The sequence below is a fragment of the Camelus dromedarius genome, chromosome 16 (genome assembly GCF_036321535.1).
Source record: "Camelus dromedarius isolate mCamDro1 chromosome 16, mCamDro1.pat, whole genome shotgun sequence".
In the NCBI taxonomy this organism is placed as follows: Eukaryota; Metazoa; Chordata; class Mammalia; order Artiodactyla; family Camelidae; genus Camelus; species Camelus dromedarius.
Window position 1 is genome coordinate 56801714 of NC_087451.1, and position 16861 is coordinate 56818574.

General features: G+C 47.7%; 1 pseudogene; it reads right to left on the reverse strand.

Moving 5' to 3' along the window:
- Nucleotides 1-13456: 13456 nt before the first annotated feature.
- On the reverse strand, nt 13457-14988 carry LOC135323128 (keratin, type I cuticular Ha2-like; annotated as a pseudogene).
- Nucleotides 14989-16861: the final 1873 nt, after the last annotated feature.

Consider the following 16861-nt stretch of genomic DNA (forward strand, 5'->3'; position numbering starts at 1 on the left):
TGTGTAAATAGATAAGCAGCAAGGATATATTACATGGCACAGGGAATTATAGCCATTATCTTGTAACAACTTATAATGGAGTATAATCTGCAAAAATACTGAATCACTATGTGGTACACCTGAAACTAATATAATATACTTCAATTAAAAAGGGATTAAAAATAGAACCACCATATGATCCAGCAATTCCACTTCTGAAGGAAACAAAATCACTATCTCAAAAAGATAGCTGCTCCCCACATTCATTGCAACATTATTGACAATGCCAAGACATAGAAACAGTCTGTCAGTCAAAAGACAAATGGATAAAGAAAATGCAATATACATATACACGTGGAATGTTTTCCAGCCATAAAAAAAAAAGAAGGAAATTGTGCCATTTGATGCAAATGAATGGACCTTGAAGGAATTACGCTACGTGAAATAAGTCAGACAGAGAAAACAAAAATGTATGACCTCACTTATATGTGGAATTTAAGGGGGAAAAACCAAACTCGTAGACACAGAGAAGAGACTGGTGGTTGCCCAGAGGTAGGGTCAGTGAACTAGGTGACAGTGGTCAAAAGGCACAAATTTCCAGTTATAAGATAAGTCAGTGCTGAGGATGTAGAGTACAGCATGGTGATTATAGTTAACAATACTGTATTGTAGGGCGGGAAGGGGATAGCTAAAGTGGTAGAGCACATGCTTAGCATACACAAGGTCCTGGGTTCAACTCCCAGTACCTCCTCTAAAAATAAATAAATAGGTAAACCTAATTATCCCCCAAAAATTAAAAAAATAAAAAACAAAGAAAAGAGTACACCTTAAAAAAAAAAAAAGAATACTGGGGGGGAGGGTATAACTCAAGTGGTAGAGCACATGCTTAGCATGCACAAGGTCCTGGGTTCAATCCCCAGTACTGCCTCTAAAAACAAATAAATTAACCTAATTACTGTCCCCCAAAAAAAACTAAAAAAAATTTTAAGTCTAAGAAAAGGTAATTTTTAAAAAAAGAATACTGTATTGTATATTTGAAAGTTGCTAAAAGAGATTTTTTTCTTCAGTTTTGAAGATTTTTTTAAAGTCTTATTTTTGTTGAAGTGTGGTTGATTTACAATGTTAGTTTCAGGTGTACAGCAAAGCAATTCAGTTATACATATACATACTATATATATATATTCAGATTCTTTTCCATTACAGCTCACTACAAGAAATGGAATATAGTTCCCTGTGCTGTACAGTAGATCCTTGTTGCTTATCTATTTTATATACGGTAATGTGTATCTGTTAATCCCAAACTCCTAATCTATCCTTCCCCCTCCTTCCCCCCGTGGTAACCACAGTTTGTTTTCTATGTCCGTGAGTCTATAAAAGAGTAGATCTTAAAAGTTCTCATCACAGGAAAAAACACTGTAACACAACTTGTATGTGTGGTGATGGATGTTAACTAAACATTGTGGTGCTCATCTCACAATAGATACATACATCAAATCATTGTGTTGTACATTTAAACTAATTTGGTGTTATATGTCAAATATATCTTATTTTTTTATTTTTTGACAACAAAAAAACCTCAAGAATCTGACGTTCTATGTTATTCTCTTTATATCTCAGAAAATACAGATATTGCAGTACTAAAGCAATAGGGTTTCTCCAAGGACTAGGTAGGAAGATGCCCAGGGAAAAGCGTTATCTCCAAGATGGTTATCCTTTATCCCACACTCCACTAGATCTGTTCCTACAGAATCGAGACAACTGGTGGCTAAGGTCACAATAGCTTCTCAAAATCTGTGGCCGAACATAGGCTCCAAGTTCTAAGACAAACCTAATGCAGAACAAGATCCCCCAAGTGGTTACAACCAGATCTTTGAGAAAATGAATATTGGCCATGCTCTGAACCTTGAACAAGAGCAAACAGACATCTCTATAGGGACCAGATATGTATAAGTGAAATTTAGACTGTTGGAATTCTACCAAGAAAAAAATACAGAACTTGAGAATTCTGTCCAGACTGGGTTGCCCAGTAAAGGTAACCAGTGGTCAGCTCTGGCCTACAAGTCACTCGGAGCTCATCCATGAATAACCATTTCAAGACACCATAATTAGGGGACGTCACCAGGCCAGGCCATCCCATCCTTCAGAGGCCTCAGGAGGCAATCTGCATAGGTTACATCCTCAAACAGCCCTTGGTTGCTCTCCTCCACCCCATCACACAGCCATACGCTTCCCTCTAAACCAGAGACCTAGACTTTTAAAGTCACTTCCTTTGACTTGCTAAACAGAATTTATCTTTTGAGTTTATCCTCTGACAGGATTCATTCCACTGGCTAAAAACTGTAATTTCTTTCATCTCAAAATACACAACACTTGTTACTGGCATAACATCACTTCTGAGGCTTTATACATCCAAATAATGCTCTTCTCAGCTAACACTTGATCATGGTCCCGAGTTGGGCTTCTACTGAAGATGCTGTTTTGTATAATGACACTGATATGGCATGTCCCCTTGTCAAGTCGCTTGGTTCCACTGATTGGCATTTTTTTCAAAGGAGGCGAGTGTAGGCAAGGATCCTTGCCCTCATACCTAAGACGGTCTTCCTTCCAAACTCTCTAAAAAAGAGTCCTGGTGGCCCTTGGTGACCAGTATGAGCCAGGTTCGGTGACAGGAAGTGGTGGAGACTTCAGCCCTCCTGCATTCACCTGTGTGCCCAGAGCTCTGTGCACTGACTCTAACTTTAGAAATACCAATCTCTAGAAGCAGGAAGTCTACTGCCAGTGGAAGTGGGAAACTGTTCTTTGGGTGCTTTTTTCAAATATGGTGCTGATACATGGGAGTGTATCTCAACCAGCAGAAGAGAAAGGTGTGGAGTTGCAGGCTAGCACCTGGAAATGTGCCGAAGCCACAGACTACCTTTTCTATGCACAGTTCCTGCTGCAGGAAGATCCACGAGGGCATTCAGGAGCTGGTAGCCTGTATGGAAACATCGCCCTTCACACCTTGCAGTGAATGCAAAGATGACAGACAACACCTGTGTGTAGAGCCTCATATGCCATGACTCCTGAGTGTTAGGAAATGGGGCTAAAGGCGATCAGAGATCGGAGGGAAAGAGCACAGATGGGAAAGCAGACACTGGGTCTCTGTGAGGGACCAGCTCCCTCAGCCCCGGGATTAGGGGTGTTGAATCCGACATGCGGGTGAGTCTGTGGGTGGACAGCCACAGCCCTGGGTACATGAGGACCCATCTAACATGTCCTCACCTGCAGAGAAGGGTCATTCACAGAAAGGGAAGAGGCATTTTCAGGACTCGACTCCTCCTTGGTCTAGACACTCAGAAGTCTCAGGTCTGGGATGGAGCTCCCCTGGGAGCACCGGGTGAGTATGGTGTCCAACATGCAGAGGGAAATGGGGGCTAGAAGGAGAGGGTCTCAGACAAGGTTGTTTTCCTGGTAGAACCACATGATTAGGACAAGCGGGCTATGAGCTAGTTTGTCTAGACTCATGATCCATTGATCCCCTTTGTTAGTCTTCAATGAGGACCCGAGTCTCCTCTCCTCTACCCACCCTCCACCTAGAGACAGGGAATCTGGGGTCGTTTATCCACCCCTGACCAGTGCTAGAACAAGAGAAGGCCCCCAAATCCTGGCTGTGGTGCTTAGTCCCCCAGGCACACAGGACCAAATCATTTGGCTGCTTCTCCCCATCCCAGGACTCTCTTCCTAGGGCTGCCATGGCTGTATTAGGGCTTTGTTCTCATAGGGGGCATTTCCATACAGGCTGTGCTCCCAGCACTAGCCGGCTGGCCCAAAACAAGTCAGAAAGCTCTGTGGTCCCTAGTCCCCCATCTGAAAATGCAAGCTCTGGAAGAGACCATGGGCTGAAATTCTTGAGCCTAAGTAAGAATTACATTGTACATTTTGCAACCCAAGACATGTGTTACATATATGCAGAGAGTTTCCCATAGAGATGCTTGTCTTAACCCTACTTCAGAAAGGCACCTGCACCGCAATGTTCATTACAGCACTATTTACAATAGCCAAGACATGGAAACAGCCTAAATGTCCATCAACAGATGACTGAATAAAGAAGATGTGGTATATTTATACAATGGAATACGATTTAGCCATAAAAATGACAACAGAATGCCATTTGCAGCAACACGGATGTCCCTGGAGAATGTCATTCTAAGTGAAGTAACCCAGAAAGAGAAAGAAAAATGCCATATGATATTGCTCATATGTGGAATCTTAAGAAGGAGGAGGAGGAGGAGAAGAAGGGAGGGGAGGAAGAAGAAGAAGAAGGAAGAAGGAGAAGAAAGAAGAAGAAAGAGAAGAAGGAGGAGGAGAAGAAGGGGGGAGGAAGAAGAAGAAAGAAGAAGAAAGAGAAGAAGGAGGAGGAGAAGGAGGAAGGAGGAAGAAGAAGGAAGAAGAAGAAGGAGAAGAAGAAGGAAGAAAGGAAGAAGAAGAAGAAGAAGAAGAAAGAAGAAGAAGGAGAAGAAGGAAGAAAGGAAGAAGAAGAAGGAAGAAAGGAAGGAGAAGGAGGAGAAGAAGAAGAGGAAGAAGAAGAAGAAGAAGAAGAAGAAGAAGAAGAAGAAGAAGAAGAAGAAGAAGAAGAAGAAGAAGAAGAAGAAGAAGAAGGAGAAGGAGAAGGAGAAGGAGAAGGAGAAGGAGAAGGAGAAGGAGAAGGAGAAGAAGAAGAAGAAGAAGAAGAAGAAGAAGAAGAAGAAGAAGAAGAAGAAGAAGAAGAAGAAGAAGAAGAAGAAGAAGAAGAAGAAGAAGAAGAAAGAAGACAAATGAACTTAAATATAAAACAGAAACAAACTCATAAACATAGAATACAAACTTGTGGTTGCCAGGGGGAGGGGGGTGGGAAGGGATAGACTAGGAGTTCGAAATTTGTAGATACTGACAGGTATATATAGAATAGATAAACAAGATTATACTGTATAGCACAGGGAAATATATACAAGATCTTGTGGTAGCTCATAGTGAAAAAGAATGTGACAATGAATATATGTATGTCATGTATGATGGAAAACTGTGCTCTACACTGGAAATTGACACAACATTGTAAACTGACTATAACTTAATAAAACAAAATTAAAAAAAAAAGAAATGCTTATCTTTTCCAATTTCTATTCTGTTTCATTTCTCTGAATGTGTGTGTATATGTCAGGCTGATTAAAACCCACTAAAATGACTTCACAGACCATCAGTGACTCACAGCTGTAGTTTAAAAAACACTGGACCAGGATGAGGAGGGTGCAGCTCAGAGACAGAGTGCATGTTTAGCATGCCCAAGGTCCTGGGTTCAACCCCCAATACTGCCATTAAAATGAATGAATGAATGAATGAATGAATGAATGAATAAGCCTAATTATCTTCCCCTTCCCTAAAAAAAAATAAAATGAGGTTTTCTTTTTTAAGTTAAAAAAATAGTGGACCAGTGCCCACTGTAGCTGAATGAAGTAACCAGACAACGACAGGAGATTCACACTCAGTATGCAAGTTCATTTACTCATCTATTCATTTCCTTGATTGGCCAGGACCCAGAAGCGAGAGCTGCAGATCCCCAAGTGCTGCAGAAAGAAAGTGGCTGTGCTAAGAATACTTGACAAGCAAAAGGCAGGTGGAGGTGCTGAGAAGCTGCAGAGCCCCAGGGGCGCCCCTCCCCCACCTCAGAGAGGACCCACGTGGAAGGTGGGCTTCAGACATGGGTGAGTCACTTGCTTCCCAGCTCACTCCCTTTGTAGTACAGGAGGGTCCCCACTGATCCCTGGATGACCACTGGAATGGCCAGGCTGGACTGGCCATAAATCACAGGCTCTGGGAAGATGGCTACCAGGTTGGCTCCTCTCTCCAGTGGGCCCCAGGGCTGTGACGCTGGAGGCTGGGGTATCACTGAGTATAGCATTTCCTGGGGGCGGCTGCCTGCCACAGCCTGCCTGCAGCAATGAGCCTTCAAAAGGTCTTCATAGAGCTTGACGAGCAAGGGTTGCTGCTACAACCAGAAGCCGTGGTTGTAGAAAACTGAGCTGCAGATTGGTTACTGGGGCCGAGTGCCCCAGTGTGAGAGCGCTTCCTTGCCCAGAACTTTCACCCACCCACTGTGGGTGCAGGTGTAATACACAAGCTTCCCCTACAACATCCTCACGTCACAGAGGGCCGTCAGAACAGCCAGTAGTCAGTTATTCGGGATTCGTAAGTAGCTCCCCAACTCCTAAAAGAGCAGAGTAACTCCTTCTCACTGCCCTCTGTTGCTAACAGGGAGGTTTCGTGTTACCTCTTTAATGATACCCCATGGAGGAGTCATCTCTGCTCCCTGAGTGACCATCTGGTGTCTCTCTAGGGAGCACAGCCTCTAAGATGCAGCAGTCTTCTCAAAGAGGGAGGGGTCGCTGAGCGTGGGGGCCCTGGTCTCAGGGCAGGAGCCCCGGGAAGGACCAGTCAATAGAAGGAAAGGGGCGCTAAGGCGGAGACAAGAGGGCCCGGACAGGCCCCAGAGCTCCGACTCCAGCACCTTCTCTCCCCTGTGCATCACACCTTTCTGTTGAAGGGCCAGATCGTAGCTATCCTAGGTCTCGTGGACCACACAGCGTTTTTGCACTACAACTGCTCGACTCTGCCCTGTGGCACAGGGCAGATCCAGCCGATACGGAAGCGAGTGGGTGTGGCCCTGCTCCCGCTGAAGCTGCTTTTCCAAAACAGGCAGCAGCTGCATTGGACCTGTGAACTGTAGTTTGCCAACCCCTGTGCTCCATGGCACAATGAATGAGGTCTGAAACTTGGGTCCTCAGAGCATGTGGGGAGACCTAAAGTCAGCTCTGGAGTCAGAGGGCTGGGGTGGAGGGAGGGCATCCCCCAGGTGGACACCAGACCTGAACACTGGACCCGCCACTCTTCCAAGGCATTTAGTCCAAGACTGGAAGTTCATCCAGATGCTCTTTAACTTTGGAGCAAAGTTCATCTGGTTGAGGGATGGTGTTGTGGTCGTAGCCGTTGCTGTTCCTATGACTTCTGAAATGTGGGCATCAAATAGCCCAGAAAATGACTCAGCCCCCATAGTTGTTGGGGAAAATCAAACACAAGGGGGACTTGTTACCAGAGCAGATTTTCTTTAAGCAACATTTACCAAGCATTTAACATATGCCAGGCATCGTGAGAAGCATATTCACATGCATTCCACCCCCAAAGATTTGGTGAAGGAGGTAGACTTATCCCCATTTCTGCATGGGGAGAAGGAGACAGAAATGCACAGAGGTTAGGATATCTGCCAACATCACACAGCACATTCACAGTAGAACTTGGATTCCAGCCCAGGTTTTTTAAAGCCAAAGTCACCTTTCAGCGAGATGCTGGTTGGTGTGTTTGGTGACTTATTTAGGGCTAAGGGAGAAGACTGTGTGGCTTTTTTGTTGTTGTTTTGGTTTAGTTTTTTAACGGAGGTAGTGGGGATAGAATCCAGGACCTTTTGCATGTTAAGCACGCGCTGTACTACTCAGCTATTACCCCCCGCCCCAGGAGAGGACTATTGGGAAATAGACTTATCTTGACCAATTGTTCAAGAAGGTAGACATCAAATGATCTTAGGAACTTCCTGTCTAGCAAAATCGAGATCGTTGCCTTCATAGGCTAAGACTGACAAAACCCCCAAAGAGAACTGTTTTATTGTTAGTGATTTTTCCAGTTACCACCGGCATACCCTTTTTTGGATCATATTGTAAAAGTTTTCCCAACATAGTAGGGAGGGTAGCATTCAGTGCAATTCAGTTCCTGAACCACCCAGCCTCTCCATCACGGTGTCTGACTCCTGGGCCCTTCTCTCTGGAAGTGTCCCCCTCTGGCCAGGCTGCCCTGAACAGCCACTTGGCTCCAGTGGGCCCTCCACTCACTCCACTAGGTCAGCAAGCGGCAGACGTGAAGCCCAGTCTCTTTAATGGCCTTGGGAAAAGTTGTATCTTTGAAACGCAGGTCCTTTCTTTCCCAGTCCCTGCTCAGGGAAGATCCTGCAACCTGTGGGAGTTTCTCCCAAGCATCAAATACACCAGAGGTTTTATTGCTTTACCATGGCCCTGCCTAGGTTTTCCTATAAACCTGAGTTAATTAAATCCAAATGCTTTGATAGGAGGTCAGAGTTCCTCTGAGAATCCCCACCTGTGTAGCCCTGGGTCCAGTTTCCAGGAGGTCCTGATGCTGGTGGGCATAAATATTTCCCAAAGCCTATGCCCATGGCTTCTTCATCCATCAAATAAGAGAGATGGGCTTAGCTTGTGACATCTCTAACTTGGAAGTACCATCCAAACATGGATGATGGTGGCCACCTGTGTCCAGCAGGGGGTGGCACTCCTGGCCCTCGGCTATGGGGCTTGGTTTCACATAAAAAAGCTTAAACCGGCATTTGGGTGGTCAGATAGGTCTTGGCAAGTCGGAATGACACACAGGTGTGGAAACAGGGACCAGGATTGGACAATATGTGCTAGGGAACAGGGAGCCTACAGAGGTCCCCATAGTGTCCAGGGGCCTGGACTCCTAGCCTGTGACTCCTGTGTGATGGCTCCCACCACGGCTCTGGCCACAACCTGAGGTCTAGGCTCCTACTGAGTCACATGCTCAAAGGATGAGGAGATTTTGAGTTTGGTGGTTGCTAATTCTTTTTTAAAGGGGAATTGCGTTCCTAGGAAAGAGTTTCAGCATCTCAGAGAGAATATTTCTATTCTTAGAGACATGAAAGCAGGGGAAAGGGGAAAATATTAATTAGCCTCAAATAATAAACGCTGGTGCCTGGAGAAAGTATAAAGATCCCAGAGAGACCCACTGGGCTTGGCAGCGGAATGATCGGCTCCAATCTCCACCTGTTGGTTGTGTGTGCCTGTGAGCACATCTTTCCATCCCCCCCCGGGACTTAGACTCCCTGTCTGTAAATGGGAGGGGCTGGGCCAACTCATCTGTAAGGCTCCTTGTGAGTCTGACAGTTTAGGACAGCAACATCCAATAGAACTTTCTCCAGTAGTGGAAATATGCCATGATCTGCACTGTCTGGTATGATACCGCGAGCCCCACGTACATACTGAACACTTGAAATGGCTAGTACCACTGAGGAACTGAGCTTCTCCATTTTCTTTCATTTTATTTAATTAAAAAGTAAATAGTCACATGTAAGGACCTACTGTGTAGCACAGAGACCTAGATTCAATTTCTTGTAATAAGCTGTAATAGAAAAGAACCTGAAAATATAGGTACATATATGTATATATGTATGTATAACTGAATCACTGTGCTGTATACCTGAAACTAACATTGTAGATCAACTACACTTAAATAAAAAATAAAATTTTTTTTAAAAAAAAAGGTAAATAGCCACATGGAGTTAGTGGCTACTATATTGGACAGAACAGGCCTGGGATTCTAGATCCAAAGATTTGGTTCTGCTCAGTCTGGTGTTGGTGTCTGTCAAGCTAAGCACATTCTAGACAAATTTTGCACAGGGACTGAAAGGAAGGACTGCTGGTTTGCACTTGGTTATTAGAACATCCATTGAGCCAGGAGCCCCTCTCCCTTGGCATTTCAGCTCATGGGATTTTGAACCTCCACCTCCAACCGGTCACCACAGCTGGCTGAGCAGTGTGTTTGTGTCTCCCTGCCGGCCAGGCATGCATGCAGGATCATGTCCCGAGAGCCTCAGGCAGCTTCAGGATCTAATCTGTTTCTCATCATTTCTTGGCAAGTCCGGAGGGCAGATCCTTAATAGAAACATCACCTCAGCTCATTAAGGAAGAACTATGTGTTTGGGGGGTGAGGTTCAGAAAGGTATTGAAGATTGCTGTTCCCAGCTCTCTTGTCTTTACCTGCCATGGCCCAGCTATTTCCCACTGGACCCTTTACTGAGTCTTTCAAATTCATCCCTGGTTTTTCCATCCCCACTGTCATTGCCTTAGTGGAGGCCCCGTTAGCTTCTCCCACGTGCTGTTTGTCAGTTTCTCCCTGCCTCTCAGCCATCCTGTTTACACTTCTTGGTGGAACTTACTAAAACACCACTTCAGTTGTGTCATCCCTGGGTTCACATCTTGCAGCGGCCTTCCCACTGCCTTCAGGACAGAGTCCAGTTTCTTCCTGGGGTACCCGAGCCCCCCCCCCCCACTGGCTTCCTGCTGTTGAAACTTCAACCCCACGGGTCTTCCACAGGAGCCTGCTGCTCCTGCCAGCAGGGCCATTCAAGGCCTGACTTCTGCTTCCTTGCAGACTCCACGTACCTAGACCTGTCCTTTGCATTCTATTCAAACTTCCAGGCCCATCTCAAATGCCACCAGCTACATGAAGCCCTTCTGCTCTCCCCCAAGCTGGTACTTCTCCCAATCTTTGTCTGTGTATACTCTTTCTAGGTATGAATTTGAGGATGTAGCAGAGTGGCTAGAATAAGGCTACAGTGGGACCATCCAGACCTGAGTTCAAGTCTTTGTCTTTGCCTGTAACCTTGGCCAACAGACTAAACCACTCCCTGAGCCTCAGTTCCCATCTCGAAAATGGACGCAATGCCTACCTTACAGGATGGTTGTGAAACCTGCATGAGTTAACTTATGTAAGGTGCTCAACAGAGTGCCAGGTGTATTATAAGTGCTCAATAAGTGGTAGTTATGGTTATTATTATTATTATTATTAGACTCTTATTGAGGAAGGAATGAGGCATTACACACGCTGGTAAGCTCCCTCTCTTATTAGAAGTGTCCAGACAGTGGAAATCACATTTCTTGGTATCCTTTGCACCCAGCTGTGTTTGCAAATGGCAAGGACTCACCATTTCAATTGCTTGAGCATCTCAGGGGCCTGGAAGGCCTATATTTGAGTCCTGGGTCCACTACTTACTGGCTCTGTGACCTTGGTCAAGTTTCTTAACCTCTCTGAACCTCAGTGGCCTCATTTATAAAGGGGAGAAAATAATGGTACCTTTTTTATAGATTTTTGCAAGGATTAAATGGAGCACTAACAAGGTGTCTGGCTGGAGGACTGTCACACGGGTTAGCCAGCCCCTAAAGTGGAACTGCCTGAAGACTTTCTGAATGAATGAATGAATGAATGATTGAATGAATGATCCCATTGTACCAGCCGCAATGAGGTTTGGAGGTGGCGCTATCTCAGTATTATTCTCAATTATAGTAGGTCTGGCAGAGGTTTCTGGCCCAATTATCTCCCTCCTCTCTCTGTTATTTTATTACTTGGCTCTGGATCGATGGCCTGGTTTTAACTGGTTTATGGCATGCAGGCCTTTTTAGCAAATGCCTCTCAAGACTCTACAGAAGCAGAGGGGTCATAAAAATAAATATAGAATTTGGCCTCATTCCTCTTGAACCCAACTGAGTAGGATCAGCTGGTGGATACAGAGCGCAAATGGCAAGTTGAGAAAGACATATCTGCGGGGCCCCTGAGTGAGGCTTTATTTGCTGATTAACGAAGAGCACGTGCTCCGAGGCAGCAAAGACAACCGGAAACATCCCTCAAGAGAGCAATGAGCCCACGGAATGGAAGTGGCGGTTTCTAAGGGGCAGGGGCTAGGGCGCCCCCTGCAGTATGACAGCACATTGCACATGGACCACGTCCTGACGCTGCTCCTGGTCTTCCTTCCTGCCAGGGCTGGCCCTCCTCCCTTGGTGGCCACTGACCTGTGGTCAGGCTTGGCTTAAGGAGGCACCAGCCACCCAGCTCAGGTCCCTCCAGGATCCAGTGGAGCCAGGGCACTTAGGTAAGTGCCCGGGGGGCAGGACGCACAAGGCACACAGACGGGGCACACTGGGAGCGGGTGCACCAGGGGGATGGGAGCTCTTGGATCACGGGTTACAGGGCAACCTGCAGAAGAAAGGCACATGGGCAGGATTAGAAAGAAGCCCAGCTCCACAAGGAGTCCAGTCAGTGTTGCCCCACCCCCACCACCCCGTGCCTCTCAGTGCCACCCACTGCCCACCGTCTCCACTCAGCTTACCATGTCCCAGCCTCACGGTCTTCACCGTGTGACCACAATGGCTTCCTAATTGGTCTCCCTAACCCCACTCTGGCCCCTCCTAACCATCCTCACCTTCATGGCCAGAGTGATCATATACAAACACGAGTCATGTCCCTCCCCTGCCCAAAACCTCAGTGGTTCCCATGTGCGCTAGGACCAAGAGCAGCCTCCTCCAACTCAAATGCCATCTCCTCCTTTAAGCCTCCCCTGATCTCTCTGTGTGGAATCGCTCTATGGGCCTCTTTGCCTCCTTCCAGAGTGGTTTGTGATTATTCTCCTACGGTCTGTTGCCCCATTAGTTAGGCTAAAGTCACACAATCTGCCTCACCTCCCCAGGAAGATAGAAAAAGATGGAACAGAGGATGCTAAAGATGCGTTAGAGGGGGCCTGAGAGGACCGTGGGCCACTCAGCAGCATCCCAGGGGTCTTCCAGCTCCACCTGGACACCCCTGTGATGCGGGAGGCTTTCTGTCACTTTGGCAGAAGCCAAGAGCAGCATCAGGGTTTGTCGGATCCATTTGGACTAAAATGGGAAATGTGTATCCGCAGCCACGCTCCCAGCCTGTGTTCAGGTGGGAAGGAGGGCAGCTAAAACCTGGCTTTACTTGGTTCAAGGCCCAAGTTAGAGCAGGCTCCTCCCAGGCTTGGCTGCCAAGGCAAGAAAGTTGTTGCTGCGGCTGCCGCTGTGCTGAGTAATAACTCCTTATTAGCAGCTTCCTGGGGCTGTTCCCAGTCCTCTGATTTAGGTGGGATGAGTCAGGTGCCTTCTGGCTCTCCGGGAGTCCGTGGTGACAGATTGTTACTGTACACTTAAGCCTAAGGAAACCCAGCCAGGGTTCAGAGGCATTTGTTCTTTCAAATCCCAAGTCAAGAGGTTGAGCATCAACCCAGGGAAGAAGGGGGAAAACACCAGAGCTCAGGTGGGCTTTGTGGCACGTGGGTGCCTGGGGCTAAGGGCTTCCCTCCTCGGATCTGCAGGGGATGCAGAAAAGCCAGAGAGTAGGGGGCTGACTTGCAGCTTGTGGATTAAGTGTATTACATGCAAACAGACGAGAGAAAGGGGACCAAGGATGGGGAGAGAAAAAAGAAAATCACTGCAGTTCAGCTCTGCCTTAGAAGAGATGGGGGTCAGTCCCACAGCCCAGGCTAGCAGAGACCCACTGGCCATTCCGCGTCAGTTCCGGAAAACAACCCCCTCGGGCACCTTGCACCGCTCTACCCCTAGTATGTGGCTCTCCTGAGAAAAACAAGTCACCGCAAGCACTTGGTGATCACGTAGTTCCAGGAAATGCAGAAGGAAGGTGGTTAGCATTTCCAAATAGCAACCAAGGGACAGGTGTTTATGACCTGTGACCTCACTGAATTCTCACAGCCGCCCTGGTTGATAGAATTGTTCCCATTTTACAGAGGAGGCTCAGAAAAGTTAAATAAACCAGGAAAGTCACAGAAATGATATGCGGCAGGCCTAGGAATTTCAATCCACATCTACCAGTCCCAAAACCCCACATTCTTCCCACTCTCCTTCCTAGGCCACCTCAGCAGGACTTCAATTCTCACCTCCTTGTGGTTCTTCTGGAGGCACATCAGCTCCTCCTTCAGGGACTCCACCTGCATCTCCAGGTCAGCTTTGCACAGGGTCAGCTCGTGCAGGATTCCGCGCAGGCCATTGGCGTCGGCCTCCACCAGTGGCCGCAGGGCCAGATCGGTCTCAGACCTGGGTAAGGACCAGGTCAGTAACTGAGGAATGAACTTGAATACAGAGCTCAGGGAAGGCCTGGCACGGCTGGAGCTTTTCCGACTGTCGGTGGAACCAGTGGATCGTGGCCCCCAAGCATGTGCGGGAGCGAATCTCCCCCAGCTGCTGGCCAAACTCACTCGGTCCTGAAGCTGTCAGCTGCCAGCTTGGTGTTGTCAATGTGCTCAACCATCTTGGCATTCTCTGCCTTGGTACACAGAACCTAGGGGCCACAGCACACAGAGGGGGTCAGTCCAGGACAAGAAGAAAGAAAAAGAACACAAATGAGGACTGATAGGGCTCAGCGGTCCCGCAGCCATCCCTGCAGAAGGTCCTGGAACTCCGAGGGATATTCAGCGAACTGCTGGTCCTTCAAGAACATAAGTTTGTTTTGTTTTGTTTTAAGTACCTGGGTCTTCATAAGCTGCATGCCCCACTTTGGATGCAATGAGCAACATGGAAGGAAAGACTTTGTTAAGTGTGGATTCATTTACATGACAGTTAGAAGGGTCCTTAACAAGCACTTACATTTACTGAAAACTCACCAGGTACCAGGGGCTGTGCTAAGTACGTTACCGGCATCAACCCATGGAATCTTCTCAACATAAGGACCACCATTACCCCCATTTTACACATGAGGAAACTGAGGCCCAGGGAAGGGACCTCCTAGAGTCATGTAATGGATCAATGACAGAATTGAGGCTAGATCTCAGACCTTTTTCCAGATTAAGGGCTCTGGCTGAGCACTCAAATCATGAGATAATTCTACACCCTAGGGAAGTCTCTTTCCCTGACCATCGCTTCATCAGTTAATGAGATTCAAATCTGGAAGGCCAGCTATTCCCATCGCCCTCCCAGGGAATCTGTTCACCACTTGCCCTCACCTTCTGCTGAAGTTCCTCAACAGTCTTGAAATAAGACTGGTAGTCCGGACACAAGGTGTGCACTTCAGACAGGCAGGCCCCTTAAACCTCTCACTCCAGCTCCGTGTTGTCCCTCTTCAGCTGCCGCACCTTCTCCGGGTAATTGGTCAGGCAGTTGTTCAGGGACTGCATGGTCCCCTTCTTGTTGCCATTGAAGGAGCCTTTGCAGGACCAGCTGCAGGTACCTATGGAGCTGGAGATGCCACTGGTCGGCCCACGGCTGCTGGGCCGGCAGGACTGGACAGGTAGGCCTTGGAGACGCAGCTGGCTGTCCGGTAGGTGGCGGACGTGCAGACGGAGGGCACTCATGTCAGGGGCTGGCAGGCATAACCCAGGCACGGCTGCGGCCGGCGGCTCATGCTGCTGGAGCAGACCTAGGAGGGCCGGGGGCCACCCTTGAGGGAGGCTGGGCGGGGGTTAGATGTCACGTTGGAGAGGCTGCCACTACCTGGGCTACAAGGACCTGAATTGCTAATGTCCTCCAGCCCCATTCTGCCCGGGACCTTTCTGTACTCTTGGGGGCAGGGGGCTCATGCTCGAAAGTCCTCATGGAGTGGTGTTGATGACCTGGCCCCAGAGGAAGCTGCTAATTAATTTGTAATTTGGTTTTCAGTAAGGAGTTCCTTTCATCATAAAAGAGCCCAAGCTTGTCATTTGACTAACCCAGGACTCCAGGCTTCCGTCACTGATCACAGGAGAGAGCTTCCAGACCCATCTTCAAAGGACCAGCTCCTTCCCTGGGCTCTCATTAGCAGGATGGGGCTGCCAGGAGACCACAGCAGCCTGGGCTCCTGTACCCTGACCTGCTACAGCCCTGATAAAGGCCACAGTTCTATGGGGCAGTGGCCACTGCTTTTAATGAGAGCATCCCCTGTGGGAAGAGGCCTGGCCCCTTAAGGAGGGAATGTGTGGGTAACTAAAGCAGCACTGATACTGGGAGTGGTGTAAGTCCAGGGAGGAGGGAAGAAGACCTCTGAGGGTCTTCATGTGCCTCTTCTTCCTCAGGGGAAGAAAATGATCACAGGGAGGAGAGAGCAAACTCAAGACACCACAGAAAGCCTGAGAATCGGGGACATCCTTTCCGCCGGATGCTGCTGAGAAAGAGAGGGGCGAGGACGCCCCTCTTGGAATAGGAGGTCAATGTTGTGAACACCCCTGTGAGACAGATACTGTCTCTGGCTCCTCCCCTTCATTTCTCGCTGCTCCACGTAGAGTTGGGAGAGTTCAGTGGTCGTTGGCTGCACAGGCTGGAACTGGCTCTGCTTTTACTTTCCGCAGTGGAGGGCTCACTGCGGGACCTCAGAGACCCGGAGCAGGGTGAATCTGCTCCCTCAAGAAGGGACACTGCAGCCCTGGAAGCCAGGGGGCCAGGAGCAGGTATCTTCAATTAGAGAAGCCCTTGGGCGCTTCCTAAGAAAGCAACAGGAGAGACGGTGGTTTTCAGTCATTGCCTGCAATACTCGTGGGCTCACACGTGCCGTGTTTCATACGCGTGTGTTACAGAGCCCCCTTTTTTTAATAGAGATACTGGGGATTGAACCCAGGACCTCGTGCATGCTAAGCACATGCTCTACCAACTGAGCTACACCCCCTCAACATAGCCACTTTCTATTCACGCATCTTCTCAATTTAATATTGAAGTATAAGTGCTCGTCTTCTTTTTTATTTATTTCTGGAAGTGTTGGTGAAAGGGGAAAGCCCAGCCCTATTTCCTGAAATCTGTTCCTTGAGAACAGTCAACACAGAGAGGCTGCCTTCTTCTGTGTGATCTTGGGAAAGGCACTTGACTTCTGTGGGCCTGAGCTGCCTCAGGCAAATTGAAAGCCTTAGATTAAATCATCTCTCAGTGAGATTTCCTGCAGCCACCATCAATTCCAGTTCCTTTGTCTGAATTAACTATTTAGAGAAGCATTTATTCTGCTCCTTCGGGCAGAAGGAGATGTAAATACCAGCTATGTGGGGGGGACTCAACAGGCCAGCCTTCAAAATCATCACCAGCACTTGTTGAATATATACAAGTACCAGGCACTGTGCTGGGTGCTTAGCATTAAATTGCCCATTTAATCCTCACCCCAAAAATATAAGATCCAGGTATACCTTGGAGATATCACAGCTTTAGTTCCAGACCACTGCAGTCAAGCAAGCGTCACAGTAAAGCGAGTCACCTGAGCTTTTGGATTTCCCAGCACGGGTGAAAGTTATGTTTGCACTGTACTGTAGTCCATGAAGTAT